The sequence below is a fragment of the Armigeres subalbatus genome, chromosome 2 (assembly GCF_024139115.2).
Source record: "Armigeres subalbatus isolate Guangzhou_Male chromosome 2, GZ_Asu_2, whole genome shotgun sequence".
Taxonomy (NCBI): Eukaryota; Metazoa; Arthropoda; class Insecta; order Diptera; family Culicidae; genus Armigeres; species Armigeres subalbatus.
This window is the reverse complement of record NC_085140.1, coordinates 12189588-12208412: the sequence shown is the minus strand read 5'-3', so window position 1 is coordinate 12208412 and position 18825 is coordinate 12189588. Positions and strand designations below refer to the sequence as shown.

The 18825-nt window shown below is 38.4% G+C and overlaps 1 protein-coding gene across 1 annotated transcript in view; it reads right to left on the bottom strand.

Annotated features, from left to right (window-relative positions):
* The window catches only part of LOC134217770 (acid sphingomyelinase-like phosphodiesterase 3b), a 352324-nt gene extending 334065 nt beyond the window's left edge, over positions 1–18259 (bottom strand). Inside the window, exon 1 of the mRNA XM_062696588.1 lies at positions 17515–18259. The gene's annotated coding sequence lies outside the window, so the exon portion shown is untranslated. The remainder of the gene's footprint in view (positions 1–17514) is intronic.
* Between the last annotated feature and the right edge of the window lie 566 nt (positions 18260–18825).

Genomic DNA, 18825 nt, shown 5'->3' with positions numbered 1-18825 from the left:
GGTTTTACATACAAATTAGTACTTGGTCCAAGGCTTCCAAATATATCTATCAGTTGAGGGTAATAAAATGGATAATGGTGTTAAGATACATTTAAAAACTTTCGTCCAAGTACTAACTTGTATGGTCAAAGCTCATTTTCATTGTGTGAGAAGCAAACTAAGGAAAAAACACGACCAAAGTTCTGAGCGTCACTACTCTAAAGGATTCCGTTCGTAATTACGTTTAGAAGACTAAACGAACGAATCTTCTTTTAGATTTACAAACAAAGTTCTTTTGGGCTACAGAACGGAACCGTTTTGTACTTCTGAATAATTCTTAAAAGAATTTTGTTTGGAAGCTCAAATTATGTCTGTTTTAAAGCCCAAAAGAAATCCGTCCGACAGCCCATAAAGAAATCCGCCCGGAAGCCTGGACTGCTAAACAGATTCCTTTTGGGTTTCTGAACGGAACCCTTTTTGGCTTCCGAACAAACTCGTTTTAGGTTTAGGAAACCTTTGGGACTAAACGGAATCTTTTTTGGTTTCAGTCAAAACCTTCTTGTAATTCCGAACGGAATCCTTTCCTGATGGATTCTCTTCGGAATACTAAAAGAATATCGAAAATCCCAAGCTAGGGAATGGATTTCTTTTAGGCACACATACGGAAATCTTTTGGGTTGCTGAACGAAGTCCGTTTTGGCTTCCGAACAGAATCCTTTTTGAATTTTCGAAAGTGATATCAGAAGGATTTGGTAGCTAAAAAGGATTACGTACAGAAGCCCAAAAGGCTTCGTTCAAAAGTCCAGAAGGAATTCGTTCGGAAATCCTCATGGATTCCGTACGAAAGCCCAAAAGGTTTTCAACGGCAACCCCAGAAATTTCGTTTAGCAACCCAAAATAACTTCTAGACTTACGAACGGAGATGTTTTGTGCTGTTAAACTGATACATTTTCGGCTTTCAAAAAAAATCTGTCCGGGATTCCATTCGGAACTCTGAAAAGATTCCACTCAGAAGCCCAAACGAATTCCGTTAGGAAGCCTAAAAGTATTCCGTTCGGAAGCCAAAATAATTCCGTTAAAAAACCCAACAGAACAAAATATATTTCTTCTAGGCTTTAGAGTGGAGATGTCTTAAGGTACTGAAAGTAATCCGTTTTGGCTTCCAAGCGGAACCTCGGAACAGAATATTTTTGGAATTGCAAAATGAATACCAAAAGGATTCTGTACCCTAACCGAAAAGAATGTATTTAAAAAATGAGTTGGGTACTAAGAGCAAGATGTATGTTTGTTATCAATCACCAATGAATCATTGCTCAAAAGTGGTTAAGGATAAGGTTAAGGACAACAGTTAACAACGAAATCCAAATTTAAATCTATTCGCGTTTTCAAGGGCACATCACTCAATACGAAAGCAACGCACAACGGTTACTGTTATTTTTATTTTTTGCTGCATCGCAGTATGCGTGGAATAATAAACATGATAGTTGTGTGTTGTTTCCGTATTGAGTGACATGTCTTTTAAAACACGAATATTTTGTTTTGGATTCCGGGAGACTTGTCCTTAACAAATAAATTTCGTTTGTTTCGCGTTGACCTGGATAACCAAACACCTAGGTATATATTGTACACAAGATTATAACGCTAAGTCGCTTGAAATTTACACACTTTAGAAATTGGTGATTTACCTCAATTTCATTTGTATTTTTAGTGATTCGAGAGTTATGAGTACCATTTCTTATGAATAATTTAATGCCAAAACAACGCTAAATTTAAAATGCCCATATGTAAAAACGGCTGAATGGATTTTCTTTATTTCTTCAGCGGTATGTTCGTTAAAGTTTCCGACGAGTTTTGGTCATGTAAAAATTACGAGTAAATGAAAGTAAATAGTGACAAATTTGAATTAATATTCGTTAGGAAATGGGCTGGATACCGTGATCACAATTTCCGGGGTAGGATGCATGTACTAGACCTCCGCAAGTAAAATTGTTTTAATATGGATCGGAATGTTTACAGTTTTGTTCGATGGGACGGTTGTTTTGTTGGTGTTTATGCTTTTCTCTTGCATCACGGAAGGCATAAAACATATACTCTGGTGTCGCTTTTCACGCTAATGGATTTTATGAATTCTTCGTCTATTTCAATTTTCACATTTTTTCACCCGATGTTGTATTTTTTCGGGGTGCGAACTCAATGCATTATATGAATCCAAAGGCAAGAAAGGGAAGATCCATTAATTACGTAACGCAAAAAATGGACATTTTTAACCCCCCCTCCCCCCTATGTCACACTTTTTGTATGAAACATCTGCAAATTTTGTATAGATCGTCACACTTTGCTCAGCACCCCCTCCCCCCTCTAAGCGTTACGTAATTTGTGGACGCTCCCAAAGAGCCAGAATTAAACCGCGTTAAAATATTTTTCGAGTAAGCAAATTATTTTTGTAGAATGAGTAAATTGTTTTACTTGATATGTGTTGCATCAATCAAAGTCTAGTAACAATACGATAAAGTAAAAGCTAAATACAAAACAGCGTAAATACCAAAAAATCACGTAGATTTTGAATGCGGTGCGAGAAAAGGGTGTGCACAAAAATAATCGCTTTAAAAGCATCATATATCAACGCTAAGTAAAATGAATGTAGTGCTAAGTTTCCAATTTCAAATGAATATACAACTATACTGCTCATGATTTCATAGTTGACGTATCAACCATTCGAAATTTCAGCGAATTTGACTTATTACGTACGTATTAGGGTGATTCAACTGCTGCAACATCGATACGGTGCTCGTTCCAAACCTCATTTAAGTGCTTGCAGGTTGGAACGATTTAAATCTGCGATGTTTGTCCCTAAATTGTTCGAAATACAAACGAAAGTGCAATGGTTGTTACGTCAACTATGAAATCATGGGCAGTATAATATAAATTACCATTTTGCAGCTAAGACCTCTGCTTTTCTGATTATTTATTTTTTCCATTTTGTATGGGGGAAATCATTGAAGATTGATAGTCGCACTAAACTAATTAGGTGGCGCAAAAATATAATTACCACCTTTTAATTTATGATTAATAACTCAATTATTTCCGAAGGCATTACGGAAGCAATAATTATTGATCGTTGATTTAGATTGGTTTAACACAGTTCATATTTTGTTATTTCTACCTGCTCGGCTTGATAACGCATGGCAGGCACGGAAATAGCCCATTCTGTTGAACACGGGAAAAACAGCGGGCGGCACATCGCGGTGCATCTGGTGCCGGGTTATCAATTTCAACCATGCATGAACGAATGCTGCTGCTCCAGAGGACCGTGCAGCAGCACGAATTGGAGGTCTATTGTTGGGGTGATATTTTAGGGCTTTTAGTGGAACGTTTTGATGCAGTTTTTGCTAAGAAGCGGAATACCAGCCACGTCACTATTTCCTGCACAAGAAATGCCATATGAAGTACGGACGAGCCAGTGATGCTATTGGAGCTATGAAATGATCAAAGTTATAAATTCACTTCGGTTTCATATATTTCCCAGAAGTAGTTTATTCTTCCCCTGCCGGTTGTCCATTTTTCTGTTTGTCTTTTGTAGTTTAGTATAGAATATATGCTGTGTGTGTCTAAAGTGATATCTTGTCGCGTTAAACGATACGATCATATATTCATCATCGAATTATGTCTAAATTGATTGAGTTTTCTTCATATCCGTAACTTCAGATGTAACTAATCAGGAATAAACTATTGATTAAACTTCAAACCCAATTACGAAAAACTTCCTTCATAAGCGTACAACAAACCGAAGAGCTGCTGCCAAACGCAACCAACAAACAAGTCCCCTACTTCCTCTTCGCCCGGTGCGACGACTGAATTAGAACCATAAAGTATTCTACGGCTGGGCTAACCCCGGAAATCATCATCGTCATAACAGAACGAGTTTTCCTGTCACAACGGGTCTGTTGCAGCAGCCTTCAACAACGGCAAAGTTTTCCGAAAAGAAGCTCTCCACGTACATACGTCACACCTCGTCCTTTGGCATCGACATCAGTTTCACATTTCGGGAGGGGTGTTACGTGAACTTGACTTATCCAACTACATACACCAGCAAAACCGGGCCGGACTGGTCCACATAAGATGAGAAGAGTGAGAAAAGGCAAACTTTTGCTGGCTGTTGGGAAAAAATTTCTGCAATAAGCCTGAGACGTGGTGTTGCCTTGGGCACTTGCACAAAGGCAAGGATAAGAGCAGAAACTTGGCGACAAACAGGAAGAAAAGTGCTAAAAAATGCGTCAACTGCAGAACCCTTAGTTAAAGCATGGCGTAACTTATCGACAAGAGCAAGACGTATGGGAGAACGATGGCACAGCAGAGCTGGTTATTATTACTTTTTGTTTTTGTATTGGCTTTTGAAGATCATAAGTTTGAGAATGTAGTCACGATGAGAAAATTTAATACAAAATGTAGATGGACTACTCCTTGAATTTGAAATATGTACGATAGGTATGGAGTTAGTATGGAAAAAACTTTTTTCAAATTTTTTGATGGGCCGCCCTCTTATTCTGATCTATTTGATGTCCTGATGCTATGAAAAAAAAATCAGTCAAATCGATCAACGTTTAGGCGGTGCTAAACTCGTTAGAAGTTTATATGCAAAAATGTATGCAGAAACATCCAAAAACAGTGATTTGCAGTTAGACGACACAATTTCCGATAACTATGATACTCATTCAGGTCTTGGAGAATTTATTACAGAATGTTATGGTGAAAGCCGCGAGAAGATTTCTGTATTTAATTCTACAAGAACTGAATGAGTACCATGGTTCTTTATCGTGAATTGTGCCATCCAAATGAAAATCGCTGGTTTTCGATGTTTCTGCATACATTTTTCCATGTTGTATACTTCTAACGAGCTTAACACCGCCCAAATGTTGACCGATTTGGCTGAAATTTTGTCTAGAGCATCAGGACATCAAATAGAACCGAATAAGAGGGCAGCCCATAAAAAAATGGAAAAAATGTTTTTTGAGCCACTTTAATGATTCATTATATCAATAACTACTGAGTTGACCCAGCAGACGTTGTCCTGCATAGTAGGCCAAAATGCGGATTGTGAACTACTCTTGCGATAATTTCATACAAATTTTATTTCAATTTTTCACGATTTACTCAATTTTAATCGTGATTTTTGCATAAGGAGACATCATATGAACCCGTCGGAAACTATAATGAACGTTTCTGCTGAAGGAATGAAGAAAATCCATCCAACCATTTTCGAGTTATACGGATACGAAAACAGACCATTTTATTTTTCTATATAAAAAGAAGAGGAGGTGAAAATGTTTGTTTTTCATTAGACGTCATGATTTTTTTTTGCGGTTGTGTTTTGTAATTTGAAGTAAATTTATTGTACATGTATATAATGGCAGTTCAAACAATAATCGATTTATTTCTAATAATGCGCATTTCCATTACTTCAACCAGCAAGACCAAAGTCGGAATGTAGTGGAATAATTCAAGACAAAATTTTCAAAACGACTTATCTGCTTTTGTAAACAAAGATTCAAACGACGATTTGACGAAACTGATAGCTCTCGCACGCAAACCAACATCATCAACAGGTAGCGGAAACCTTCACCTACCTATTGGTGGTGTTGGTTTGCGTGGGAGTGCTGTCAGATTCGTCAAATCTTCGTTTGAATCTTTGTTTACAAAAGCAGATAAGTCGTTTTGAAAATTTTGTCTTGAATTGTACTTCACTGCTACTGACGCCAACGTTAGCTGCTCGATTATTTTTAGATGCCATCTATGCGAATGATTTTTTGCAACGTTTCCCTCCGACGAGCGCTTGCACTACCAACGCCAAGTGATAATGATTTGCACTTTAAAGAAAATGACCTGACCCTGGTTTTACTCGACAGCACTGACAAATGACGAAATGCGGAGTCAGCGAGCAGACATACCGCCGAATACATACTGGCAAGCCGAGGTCCGGTTTTCGCGACCAATCGGCAGTACGACGGGAACGCAGCACCGAACAACCAAACATCAAAAGCCGGCGGCGGAAAGGCAGCCAAAAAGACGGCAGCGACGATGACTGTCATGGTAACTACAATGGCCAGCGGCAGCAATTCTCAGAAAAACATCGTCATGGGCGACAAGAAACTGAAGCGGAAACCACAGATGAAGAAAAGCCTTACCATCTGTATTTACAGGAAGCTGAAGCAGAGCCATTTCGACACTAGCGTCATCGTGGTGACAGTACTGTCCGCACTCCGTGAAGTCTTGAATTAACTGAGGATTACAGCCGAACGTGGTGCATTTGCGGAGTTATATAAAGAGAAATATTTGAATAAAAAACGACTACTTAATTTCTTCTAGAAATGGAGCAGACAGACATGTACTAAACAAGTGACACGGGTATAAGTACTACAAAAGTTCAATTTAACGGACGCAGTAGTTCATCTCTTAAAAAATAAAAGAGCCCTACCCGTAAGTCGCACGATTTTGATGTCTGTGCTGGCGATGTACGGGTGGTATTGTTTGGTTTACCAATTTTTAACAGTGCTTGGTGAAATTCCTGTTTTTTTGCAAATATTGGTGTTTGTAATTGTTTTTAATGGTTGTGCAAAATCTTGAAGAATCTGTCAACCGATTGATACCACAATCTCCCAAATCGATTAAAAGTCGGCTGGGTTATCAGCCAATACTTCCGGAACATAGTTGCTGTCCACGAATTGATTAAATTATGTAATTCAACATGCGCCTCTACACGACGCCTGGGAGGTTTTTAAGGAAGTTGAATTTTATTCTATCCATTTCTGGAGCGATATTGTCGGGTGAAGGTGGTCGGTTGGCGACACTCCGACGTAATTTTTGACAGAAAACAGATATGGATATTTTGATATACGTCATGCACGTTACTTTTGTGACGACTACCAATCCAAACAGATGCCTCTGCTTCGTTTAACAAAATGCGAAGTTCTATCGAGGAGAACTTTCTCTATCTTCGTTTATCGATGACGCGTTTCGCATTCTACTCCGACTTTCCAGAGTGTTCACTCTAACTTTCATCTTCGTGTCTGAGTTAGATTATATTGCCATCGCTTCTTTTACCACGGAAATTTTCTACAGTTTGCGTCAAAAGCAGGACTACTTATAGTTTTGAGTAGAAATACTAGAATAAGATATCGGCGAAGACGCCATCTTGTTTTAAATCGACCCGTCAAAAGCGGTTCCAATACGAAGTATTGCCAGTATTATTTTCACGATATCATGCATTTTTATACGTTGCCATTTCGACAGTTTTTCACTGCGCCGGTCTCTGGCTATAGGGTTGCTAGTTTTGAGTAGCCCCGCTTTTGACAGAAATTGAGTAAAATTTCCGTTAAAAAAAGGGAGGGCAATACAGTTTTACTCAGTTACTGAGTAGATAAAAATTAGCGTGTTTCGCGTGAAAGATCATCAACGAAATGGTGCCAATAACTGCGTTTTCTAGCATTCACGAAATTGTTCAACTTACATTTAAGCGAGACATACCGATCATAATTATCCCGCTAAACAAATTTTCGATAATCCTTGAACTCACCGGACTTTGCTCGATAGATTTTGGTACACTCTTTATCCCACCAGAGGGAATAAGGTGGACACCGACGGGTTTAAGAACCCGATATTGGACGACGTTGTGATTTAAGTGCTCTCATTTGAATCAACCGGTGATAAACTTGTATTCTTCCATCGGAGGAGAACACAGACCGAATGCCCGTCTCCAATGATTGTCTCGGTGTATCTTTCCCAGTCAATGTGTTTCGTGAGGCCGTAGAAAAATTGTGGGTAAAACCGACACAAATGAATAAACTTTCGATTTCCAGTATTTCTAGCCATTTTGTAACTGGCGGGGACGCGTAACAGTCGAAATTTGGATTCTATTTATTTTTACACTATTTACATTTTTTCAATTTTACACTCATCCTGAATGTTTAACGTATATCAATTACCATGATTTATCTTTGCATTATTTAGGATTTTTAAAACATGTTGCAAAGATTTTGGTGGCAAATTAGAGTCACACGATCAAATATACGAGAGAAAAAAAAAGCTCAGATCAAAGGTAATTGCCTATTTGCCTACCTCACTTGATCAGTACCGTTGCTGATGAAGAATGTGTAGAGCCGCCAGACATTCTAAATACTCACGCTCCTCTAATGTGGACGTGTACTATACACATGTGGAAGTATTGGCTTGAGAAATGGATTGCGAGTGATTTGACTATGCGTCCAATTTGGGAATCTCGAGCTCGTTCAGTAGCCTCTAGGTTGCGAAGGCCGACGGAGGTCCTTCGTAGCTTAGTTGGTTAAAGCACCAGTCTAGCGTACTGTAGGGTCATGGGTTCGAGTCCCATCGAAGGGAAAGTGGTTACCTCCAATACATTTTCCAAATCAATATCTTCCACATAACGTACATATTCACATATGAGTTTTCATAACAAAAAATATCTGTTCTTCCACATCAACTCGTCTCATGGATTGGTCTAAGCTCTGACAACTATCATCCTCTACATTTCTTAAAATAATAATCATCCATCCGAAGGTGACTTCAACCATCGACCAACCCACTTTGGTCCAGAAGTTTCTCAATCCAAATGGGTCTGATGTCGATTTCAGCCACCAAACAGCATATTCCAGAGATGATCCGACTAGGTCTGATAAAGACTTCGATTATCGGTAAACATACTTCAGAGTTAGATTTCATTATCCGCACTATGTAGAATGGTGTATTCAATGCACTGACAGACCCACTCTAGAGCTGGTTTTTTAAGTCCAATGAATTTTTCTTGATCAGAATGGGTCCGATAGCGACTCCGACTATCAACCTATCTTGGCTTGATTGGCTGTACACTTCTTAGTTGCTAGTCGTGATTAACCGAGAAACAACAAATATGCACAGCTCACCAATTGAATAGCTTTCTTGGGATTAGAAAACCATTCTTACTTTACAAGCTTTGGAGTTTAATTAATTCAAGACTAATGACGATGCCGGCCACGTCTTCACAGTTTGATTGATGATTAGGAGAGGAAATTCAGTTCGACACCCACTGCTACAAAAGATCGAGGAATCCTCTGCATCTCCGTGAACGCCACGGAAAAAGGATAGCTGGTTAAGAAGTCGTCTTGGTAAGCGACGAAATAATTATTTTCCTCACCCGCACAAAGCATTTCGATCATTGAGCAATCATTCTACCAGAAAACACGAGAAAACGAGCAATCAAAACACGATCGATTGCGCACTGATTGATTTACGTTCGGACCGCACAAAACAGAACTAATCACGATTCCGGCTATCAACCCTCCAAAATAAGATTTTCCTCATTCGACTATGAGTCCGATAACGGATCTGGACTTCGAACATCTAACTCCTCACATTTATTGATCTGAGTTGGATAGATTCAAATTGGTTTGTTAGCGATTTGGGCCGAATATTGACAAACGTCGCATGACTAATTAAAAACATAGAATGACTTACTCAGTTTTCTTCTTCACATATTCATTCATTTGATTGGTACTGAGGCTTTGGTCCGATTCGTGAATCAAAATTGAATTAAACTTAAAAGTGACAGTTCAAAAATTTCCAAATAACCCTGCTCGCAGAGCAAGATTACTTTTGACAGGTATTGAATCATTTTTGATAGATGTTTTGTTGATCTTGCTGGGTAGCACCAGCCATTCTTATGAGCGGGGGATTTCATAATTTCCGAACTGTCTTTTTTAAGTTCAATTCGATTTTAATTCATGAATCGGACCAAAGCCTGAGAATGGTCACTGCGTTTAAAGAAAACATAATCGGCCTTGAGCACGGTATACAGAATCAAGGTAGGCTCGTAAAGAAAATGACAGTTCAAAAGTGACGTGATTGCTATCGCAGTATGAACGAGTGCAAAAGAAGGCCAAACTAAATAGCGATAGCAGTGACGACAATTGTTTACAGTGAAAATTTATGTTTACGTACGTGTCGATAGTGCCTTGTTTTTGTATGCCGTGGGCCTTGACTATGTTGACTTTTGGCACTAAAATTGTCCCTCAGTGTTCAGTTTTACAGTTGTTTATTAGTTTACGTGATCTAACCTACTCACTGACTGATAGGGTAAGGGAGGTATTTTGGACCACCAGTTCGACGGCTCATATTTTGGACCACTGAGTGCAAATTCCTCTTAGTGGTCCAAAATAAGAGCCTCCGTAAGGGTGGTCCAAAATACATCCTTTACCCTATTTGAACGGAAATTGTTAATGTTCAGCCGGATATGAATATGTACGAAGTGAGGGTGTCAAAGAATGCTGATGGGCTTCACCAAAAAAAATCGATTATTTAAAGCTCTGATCAGATCTCAGACTTTAGATCGATGGATTTCAGATTTGACTTTCATTAACCCAGTTAACTAAAAGGTATGAATAAATTCTTTATTGAGATTCGCGTAAGTTTATTAAATCTTCCAGAGATTTGTAAAATAAAAATAAAATGCTAGAAATTCTCTAGATTTTAGCAAGCATTTTTGAGCAATCTCAAAGGCTTGATTGCACAAATCCTTCTTCTGTTGAAGGTAAGGTTCAAACTGTTCTCTAAACATACTGCACATATTTTATTTTTGTAAGTGAGGGGCGTCCAATAAAGGTTTCGCCAAGGGCGCTGAGCGTCCACGCTACGGCTCTGGTTATCTCAAATTTTGGTATCGGTGTATTAGCTTATTCCACAATAATTTGTTGATTTTCAGTATGTAATCCATCTCTGATTTATAAATAAATATCATTTTGTATATGTTGTGGAAAAATAGTAAACTTTTCTAACTATAAACATCCACATGTAGCTCAACATTATTATGTTATCAATTGGGGTAAGTTCGATACCTGCCTTCGAATCACAAAAGACCTCTGTTTTACTAGGCCCATCATTCGCATAATGTAATTCTAGTATTAGAGAAACGAGGTAATAAGGGGGCTTCCACAAAGTACGTGACGCTCCTAGGGGGCCTAGGGGGCAAGCAGCATGACGAGCCATACAAAAATTTAAGAGGTTTAATACGAAAAGTGTGACAAAGGGGGTTCAAAAATCGCCAATTTTTGTGTGACGTACTTAAGGATTTTCCCTGAGAGCCAGACAATATGTATAACTAAGTCAGAAATTGATTATACTGTATATCATCATTGGTGTGGGCGAAAGTTATGCACCAAAAACAAAAGGGTGCCGACAACCGGCCACCTTTCCCTAATATTAAGTCAAACAAAAACAAACATAAAAACAAAAGAGCTTAAAAAGTATCATATTATGTATTTCTATTAGGTTTTTTTTCTCAATCCGTTCCCTAGTGTTGTACTTTCGAGATCTATTTTCACCCCTTTTAACATGAAGCTTGTCACCTACGAAACTGGTCATTTTCATTGGTTGTTAGGGGGAAAGACGGCTTTGGCAGGTTTTGTTCTATTATTGGCAGGGGGTTTTTGTCGACCGAATTTCATGAAATTTGGCCACAATATTTTTTGATATGCAAAGTCAAAGTCAAAGTCAAAGCCTTGTCAGTCATAAAAAACCCCCCTGCCAATAATAGAACAAAACCTGCCAAAGCCGTCATTCCCCCTACTACTGCACCACACGTATTTAATTTTGAATCGCTGTTATGAACATTTTTGTAAAATAATTCACATTTAAATGTAGATCAATATTAACATTAATTTGTAAATTTGTTACTAACATTCATATACTTTCAAACCTAATAAATATATACAATTTTGGTCAACCATCGTTTATGAGTGAGTGACCCCTCAACATGAATTTCAAGCATAAATATTTAAAAGACTGCTATTAAACATTTTCTATTACGTTGTAAATTTATTTGAAATTGTTTTAATTTTCGATTCCATCCCGACTTGGTGTGTCGTTTTCATCCTCACGGAGTGTCGATTTTACCCGTATCCCCGCCGGTTCTGCTTGAAAATGAATTGTACGCATTTTCATTTGAAATCAAATTCTATCGAGAAATACCGTCGTGAGACGATCTCATGGACTGATGCATAAAGGGCGAAATTTTCGAAATTTCGAAATTTTCATGAACTGATGCATAAAGGGCGAAATTTTCAAAACTTTCAATGGCATTAAAGTCAAGCAGATTGAGCAATCGATTCTACTTTTGAGTCCTGAAACGTTACACCTGTTGCTTCCCAGTTATTGAAATAGATCATGTTGATGTAGTCACACAAATCGTAAATTAACGAGGTTGTCATCGAAAAGTCCCCCCACCATTGAGTCATACCGTGTTAGTTAAAGTTTCCTAAAATCAATCGTGCCCCAATAGCAGCCCTTCCCCTCGATCCAGGCGAATAATGTTGAAATGGTGGATAGAAAAAACATTATCTGGAGAAAGCCATGTTTCACCAAAAGCAAAAGCGTCACAAACATAAACGGATTCAGGTTTTTAAAGATACTTTGAGTTGACCTCAAGAAAAAAAAAGTCTTCCTAAATTTAAGTCAAGTCAGGTGAGCAAGAAGTCAAGGATACATTTTCAAAACGACTTATTAGATTTTTTAAACAAAGATACTAACGTCAGTTTTTTCATTGCTTTTTCTTCTTCTTCTCTTCTTCATTGGCATTACATCCCCCACTGGGACATTGCCGCCTCGCAGCAGTGTTCATTAGGCACTTCCACAGTTATTAACTGCGAGATTTACCATTTCTACATTCGTATATCATGAGGCTAACAATATGATACTTTTATGTCCAGGGAAGTCGAGACAATTTCCAATCCGTAAATTGTCTAGGCCGGCACCGGGAATCGAACCCAGCCACCTACAGCATGGTCTTGCTTTGAAGCCTCGCGTCTTACCGCACGGCTAAGGAGGGCCCCCTTTATTGATTCTTCAGAAGACAATCATCGACGCCAGGAAAACGCCCCACCTGGACAGTGTTGGTAGAATCACACTCAAATCTAAATTATCGAGGCCACCGAAAAATCCTAGAGACGACAGATCCCAATCGAAGTGTAATTTTTTGTTCACAAATTGGTTTATTATTCATTGTTTCAAGTCAAAATTTTAATTCAATGTACTTATCAAAAAAGAACAAGTAAAAAAATCAAATGGTTCAAATCGTGAGTCGAATCATGAACGATCCTCTGATGAAATTTAACTCACGCGCGAGATAGGATAAGAGGGTATATCCCCCTACTAAGGCAATACTTAAGTAACTGATTACTTTTCAACGCAAACTTTGTATTATTTGGTAGTCTAAAAAGCCGTATATGCATAGCCTGTGAGTTATCAATTGAAAATATTACACAAAATGCCCCACCTTTGTGTGTACCACTACAAAGCATCCTCTCTTACCGGACGGTAAGACATATTCAATCTTTGTTTACGAAATCACTAAGTGACAAGTCTTGTCGCGGGGCTACTGTCACCGCGGATCGCTGCACTCTTCCATACTACGGCAGAATCGCAGTCTCCTAGCGACGGTGACGTTTGGGAGCATCTTTATCTTTGAAGACAAGACGTCATGATTGAATCTTCTTCATAATCTTCTTGTTATTATTAATATTATTATTGGCATTACATCCTTTTCTTGGACATTACTGCCAGGAAGCTTAGTGTTCACACGATGATGATAGTACTTTCAAGTCGACAAAATTTCCAACTCGGATATTTCCAAGACCAGGCTGGGAATCAATCCTGAGGACCTTCACCATGGTCTTACTTTGTAGCCGCGCATCTTACCACATGGCTGAGGAAGATCCCATGACCTAATACTGCTTGCTAAATAACAACTATGTAACTGATTACCGGTATACCGTTGCTTTGAACTAACTTCATTAAATTTTGACCCTTAGATGGTTATTCGAGAGAGATCTGCATGTTCTGCTATGTTGAAGGAGTATGATCTGAAACCAAATAACGAAATTAAGCATTCTACAAAATACGATATTTAGACTGAATCAGGAAGAGAACGAACGTTAAAAGAGCTTCACAGATAAGGTCTCATTTAATTTAAATTTCCATTATTAATTCAAATTATTGGTGGAACAGTGGATTATCGAAGCAACAAACTCTCTTCACTATGACAAACATATAGCCAGGAAATGAAGTACGGTCCAGTTGTGTACGGCATTGTGTGTCCTAAGGAAAAAGTCTCCTTCAGTAGCATTAGGTTACCTCAAAACACGGTGAAGAGTAAAATTTCATGAAGAAGATTTGAAAACTACGTTGCGTGAAAAAAGCTAGCTGCTTCAACTCTACTCTCTCGCAATCGATGATAATACTGATTTTAAATTATGGTGCAGGTGATTGTCTTCATATGAGAATTTGATGATCATCTTCAAATCACTGAGGAATAGACCGCTTTGATCCTAATGAGTGGAACCTGAAAAGACTTGAGCAGAACTGCTAAGACCTGTATGAAGGAGCTTGGACACTTCTTCAAAAACTTGAGTAGCCTTACAACTGATGGGACCGGCATCGGCAATGATAGGAAAGATCGCTGGCACTTCCAAGAAAAGAAAAAAAGAATCACAGTGACATGATTATAATTCCTCGCACATTGCATCATTCACCAAGATAATCCATGTGCGAAAACGATCGATATTCTTTAAATACTGACGCTAGACATTAAGCCAATAAGCTTTATCTACGCGAGGAATCCTCCACCACCAATTCTAAATAATGTGACGGAAATGGAGACTGAATAGGGAAATTTGCTGTATTATTGCTTTTCGTTGACTAAGACGTAGTACCAGGCTTGAAAAGTTTTATTCTCTTCGAGACAAATTTTACAATATTTATTTTTTACACAAAAGAGAAACTAATGCCCAAATTGATAGATCTTGAATGGTCGTGTGGCTCAGCTTTTCTGGTAGATATTACCAAAAATCTCAATGACTTGGACATTAAGCTGCCAGGCGCTGATCAACACGTCAAACTTTTATTATCCAACATTACATCTTTTGTATCGAAATTAACACGAAGTATTTTGACACAGTTGGTTGGTGAAAACATCGTACATTTACCTCATTTACCTCATCATCCTCTAAATAGTTCATGTAAATCTTTTAAATACACCCAATATTTTTTTTACACGGTTGGTATTTTCTAATTTCCCGGTTAACCTGATTTTTCACAGCTTTTTAAATACCACCTGAATTTTCTTAGATTTTTTGTGAATTTTTTCATGGGGTTAACTCATAGTTTCATCAACGCTGAAGGTCGTAATCAACTAAAACCCACGCGTGTAAAAAAAGAATCGGGTGTATGCTGATAAAATCCAAGCCCACCTCAGCAATTTTCAAGACTATTTGCTGGTTTTATACAACACAGCAACGAAATATCCATTTTCTCAACTCCGTTAAGGACTCTCTTCAGTTGAAAGCACATAACAAAAAATTAAAATAAACAAATCCTGTTTGCGAATTTTGGTCACTTGAACGAAAATAATATGAGTCGATTATTGGAGAGTAGGCCACAATTTCATGTTTCTCATTAAATTTTCAACCAAAGAAAAAAGGAATTTTTGAATGCAATACAAGCGTGTTTAGTTTTTCTCTAAACATGTTTTGACCTAAACAATTAATTGCATCGACAACTGTGACGATTTCCAGGTTGGTGTTAATTACAAAGCAAACACTAGACCACATTTTGTCGTCTAATGCAACCTGTTGCAAGTAAACTGGATAATGCTAAGTACCGCAAGTGTCCCACATTTTTCGTACACACATACATATATCATCTCATTTCGTCGAACTGAGTCGATCGGTTTATAACACTATCAGTCTCTGGATCTTTTATCGGCAGTTCAATTTTAGAGTGATCCTAGAGTGTACACTTAGTGTAAAATATATTTTAAAAAAATGTTTGCTTGACAAACGAATTTTTAGACCAGTATACTGTGCCAATAGGACTAGTTGCTTCCATACCAGGAGGATCCAAAATAAAATTTTGAAACTGAGTCTGAAGTTGCTTCCGAAATATAGCACCAATGAACTTCATAGAATTTCAAATTTTAAGACACTGGAACAAATGACCAATAAAAAAAAAACAATTTTTAAACAAAACCATAGTAATCATCTGAGTACCCTTTATATTAAGGTAAAACTATACAGAATCCAAGATAATTCTACCTCGCATTTTCATAGGCATTAATCTCAACAAAGAAGCAACGAATAATTATCATCTTTTTATTTTGGCTTTGCTGCATTTCAGCAAGCATAGAATAAGAAGATGACAGCCGCACGTTGATTCAGTGTTATGAGTGGTGCCCTTGAAAACGCGAGGTGAAACAATATTGGATTCCGAAAAGTTCGTTCCAAAGTAGGTTAGGTTCAGTTCAAGTTGAAAAGCATATATTCCTAAATGATTAAATTCAACCAGTGGAAAAATATTAACTGCCAGAGGCAATTGAAATGTAATAAGGCCGATTCAAATATTAAAAACAATTATGTCTCCCCCTCCTCGGATTTTTTTGCCCAAAAATTATATTTCCTCTCGAACAAAAAAATGGATGGTTTTAATGATTTTCAAAACGTTCTTTAACAAATTACAGTTTTTTTTAAATTTCATTTGATTATTTCTTTTTTATTATCCCGAAAGAAGGGGGTTCTTGCTCGTCGAGGATCAGTAGGGCATAATTTTTATTTAATATTTGCAAAGGCCTAATTCAAAGATAAAATGATATGTTAATAATTATAGTAGTTGATCAAACATGGAAACAATGAAAGGCGGAAGAAAAATGAACTGCATGTCCGCCTAACCAAAAGTTGAAAATGTTTTATTTTAAAGTAGGAAACAATAAATTGTAGAGCAAATTTACTTTCGTAACTCTTTCAGTTGTGATGCTAGCAGCAAAAGACAACACAAATTTAGTTGAAATCACCCCTTTTGTGAATATAATGATCAATAATATTAATAATGGTAAGAAAATTATTTTGAGCTTTTTAGTGGAATGTTTTCACCTGTCATAAGACGAGTTTATACAATCCCATTGAATTCCACCACTTAATTGTATCTTGACAGATACGTATTTCGAAGTGATACAGATACGTGGTGGAATTCAATGGGATTGTATAAACTCGTCTTATGACAGGTGATTAATAATGGAACAAATTCCTAAATAACTGTAGGGATTTCATGTTCAGTCACCAATCAACTTTCACATAGGTAAGTGATAAACATACCATGTCAAGGAAAGTCTATTATTATGTATTTCTATACGCGAGCTGATTCCCGTCTTCGCCTGGAGAACCCGTCAGCTGTTCTGCCATATCTTCCCCGTATTAAAACGTCGGCTCATTAGACATGATCCGATACAATGGATGGAGTTTCCTCTGACGTACAGAAATACCTTCCACGTACGGAAATACAGCTGCGCACTAGGTAAAAAAACAACCTTGGGTAATAACAATTTATTTCCTCTAGGATAGCTTATTCGTCAATAAAATAAAACACCACAACATCCCAAGCTATAGATTCCTAATAAATCAATCACTTCACACGCCCATGGTAATAAATAACATAAAGTATAAATACCGTGCTTGCGTCTCGACGAGCGAGCTTTTCCACTCCTTCCGTTATTTTTAGCAGCAGGTTATTTTCAATATCAGCAGACAGGTTGGGATCAGCACTCCGTTTATCGACTAGACTTTTTCATGCTGAGACAAAACGGTTGAAAGTTTTCCCTTTTTGAATATCCTCGTATCACTCCTCTATCTTCGGATCTCACTCTGTCGCTTCCTCTTCAAATTCATGCTTCACACAGCATCGACACACTTCACGGTTCACGACTCCGGGGGGTACTTTGCGTCACCTGCAATCACGTTTCTCAACGAGATCCCATCTAGAAACTCATCAATTTCGCTTCTTTATTTGCACTCTTCACATCACCTGACAGGCTACTCTTCACTAATAAGCAGTTTGGGCCCCTCACTCTTACATCCACCTCCGTCATTCGCACGTTTTCCTTTCCCAAGAATCGCTAATCCTTCATCACACCGCTCCCGATCCGCATATCAGTCTGGGAATCACACTCCAAGAACCTACTCAAAGGGCGTTATGCCTCATTAGACGTCGAGGGATCAATCTTACTCGGTCGTTTTCCGACGGAACACCCGACTCATGGCATCGCTAAGCCCCCAAAACAGGGTTATAGTTCCCAGGAATCCGTTTCCCACAACCGAAATAGGAGATTTTTCTATACTGCAGGAAAACAGCCCTCCGTGTCTGCTTCAAACCGAACCGCTTGGGACAGGACACCGCGAAAAACACATCCGAACGGGCCGACGGTATCACATTAAACTGATCAATTCGATAGGTGAGCTGGCCAAAGTCGTTCCTACAAACCATCGGAAAAGCGTTTTCCCACTAATATGCAGACGAGAGGCTCTCCCATGCTCGTCACTCAGAAAAACACTTTTATTTTCGGAGAATGCAACCTGAAACCGGTTGAGCGTCGACAGGACTCGTGCGGGATATTTGGACCAAACGGCGCATGCTCATTGGAAGGACCCGAACGCTGGCCAATGTTTCGAACAGTGACGCTAGAGATCGAAGCCGACAACCGCGGCGGAACGTTGTTTCGAGCAGATTAGCGAGACACGATGCAACCAAAACAACAGATGGGAGCTTTCGGATTGTAACCATAACCTAGTTTCTGTTCTTGCGGCACGTCACATGGTGTTGAGTGAGGTGCGGTTTCGTCAACGTGGAGGAGAAGGAGCTGTTGGCTTTCACTATTCTCGCGAATGAGCTTTGCGTTTGTGCTGAACTCAATCACTGAGGTGAAATAGTCCGATTCAAATGGGAGAAGTAGCGAAGTCATATTATTTTCCGAGATTATCATGT